Raw genomic sequence first — 2,478 nt, 5'->3', positions numbered from 1 at the left:
ATCCCAGAACATTTAATCGTGCTAATGCGAAACCTATACTTGGACCAAGAGGCAGTCATCAGGACAGAGCAGGGCAACACTGAATGGTTCAAAATTGGGAAGGGTGTACATCAGGGATGTGTCCTATCTCCATACCTTTTCAACATGTATGCAGAGCAGATTATCCGAGAGGCGGGGCTCTATGAGGAGAAGCGTGGTGTTAGGATTGGTGGACAATCTATCTATCAACAGATTAAGTAAGAAGTGTTAATTAACCAAGTCAAGAATAACTAACCATCTAGGGGGAAAAAAAAGAGGAGAGTGAAGATAACTACTCAGGTCTTAGAGGGGAAATCTTTCAAGTTATTTTTCTAAAGCACCAAGCCAAAAGATCACATAAAGGAACCCACATGAGCATAACTTATATAGCAATTCATTTGTGGTATGGCAAGAAGTAAACATGCCAAAAAACATGTCCTAATCAAGTTACTCAAATGAAGAAAGTAACTTGGGATCAGTTAACAATGAAAGATACTTGTTGAATCTCAACCTTGGTGTAGCCTTCAAAAATGACTGTGAATAACAGTATTTGAATTGCGGCTAAATTAGAAGAACAAGAGTTTCTTGCATAGTTTTCTAGTATTAAAATTCAGACAAAAGGTTCTAGAGATTATAATTTTGGTAAATTACAGAATGTTCTGTTCTTTATTTTGAAACCATGAAAGCAAACCAAAGACTTAGCTTATCTTGGTTTGTAATTTTGGTAGTTTTGGGTTTTCTAGAAGTATGTATGAAAGAACATTTCAACATTTTTTAGTTTCTTCCTTAGTAAATGAAAATATTTTTAAAGTTTGGTCATTTGTTATCCTCTAGACTGTAAAAATGAACACACTAATTTTAAGAAGTAACCAATATTTTCTTTCTTGTCTGTGTGGTTTCTGAAAAGTACAATGTCTACTATATCAATTTGAAACTTCTTTTGCTGGATTTAGAAGAGAAACATACTTTAAAATTTTATTGCATGATTTCACATTCTTATTGTGCTTTCTTTTTAGAAAAGCAATTACAACTGGAGTCTAATTAAAAATAAATAAAGCAATGTTCATTTAAAGATTTCTCAACACGTTTCTACCTTAGCAAAGCTTAAATACTGAGATGAAGGAATGCCCTTTGTTGTTTTCGAAATAGCTATTGCTTTGTAATCTTGGGAAATGTAATTTTGTACAATTTAAGCTTTTAGTGATACAGTTTCTTAAAACTTACTACTTCTTCATCAATTCAATGAATGTTATTTTTGCTGTTTGTTATGTACCATTCAGTAGACTACAACTAATAGCTATCCTATGAACAATAGACGTGAAATTTGCCTTGTTTTGAACTACTATGATCTCTTGATGTACTTAAGCTCATTGTTACAGTCACTATATGAGTCCTTTTCATTGAAGATTTTTTCTTTTCTTCTGACTCTCCACTTTTTCCACTATGATGTCTTTTTTCAATGACTGGCCCCTCTGACAACGTGCCCAATGTATGTGAGATGAAGCTTTATCATACTTGCTTCTGAAGATCAAAATGATTGGAACTTTTCAAGATACATATGTTTGTTCGTTGGTTAGGAATTATTCACAGTTCCTCACAAACAACACAGTAGGAAGGTATCAACTCTTTTTCTGTCATTTTTATTCATTGTTAAACTCTCAGGAAGCAGTTGGAGATACCATGACGTGGACAAGCACACTTTAGTTTTTAAATTGGAATTATTGCTCTTTAACACTTTGGAGAGATTCTTGACAGCAGGTTTTCCCCAATGTAACATGTCTTTTGATCGTTGCACTGCCAACCAAGAGGCACTGGCTACTTCAAGGGAGAAAGATGGCAAATTTCCTGTTCCTGAAAAATCTCCTGAAAGGTCAGTTATGAGTCAGATACAACTCAATGGTACCTCAGAATATTTTCATGGGTGATGATTGTGTTGTTGATGTTGTTGTTAGGTACCATTGATTAAAGTATGACTCATAGAAATCTTATGAAGAATAGAGCTGCCATATCCTGTGCCATCAGCATCATATCTGAAGCACTCGAACACATTGCTGTAGTCACTTCATCAATCTATCTCATTAGGAGTCTTCCTCTTCTTTACTTATCTTCTACCAAACCACAACTGAAAGGCATTAATTCATCTTTTGTAATCTTTATTCGTCTCTATGATGTGTATTAAATAACTTGAGTCAACCATGGCCTGATTTAGGTGCTCCTTAGTCTTCAAATTGTTATCATCACTCTTAAGTATTTTGGCTAATTGTGTATCAAAGTAAAATGAAATCACTGGAAACTTGAATCTTTTTTTCATCTACCATGATGTTGCCAATTGGTCAGTTTTAAGGATTTTAATTTTTTAAAATTTCTTATTGGTCTGCAAACAAGATTCATATGCACTGTGTTTCACTGTTGTTGTTGTTGTTGTTATGTGCCGTCGAGTCGTTTCCAACTCATAGCGAC

The sequence above is a fragment of the Elephantulus edwardii genome, unplaced genomic scaffold, assembly GCF_000299155.1.
Source record: "Elephantulus edwardii isolate Elephantulus edwardi_28Jun2011 unplaced genomic scaffold, EleEdw1.0 scaffold00012, whole genome shotgun sequence".
In the NCBI taxonomy this organism is placed as follows: domain Eukaryota; kingdom Metazoa; phylum Chordata; class Mammalia; order Macroscelidea; family Macroscelididae; genus Elephantulus; species Elephantulus edwardii.
The sequence above is the reverse complement of the archived record's forward strand: the minus strand, read 5'-3'. Positions refer to the sequence as shown.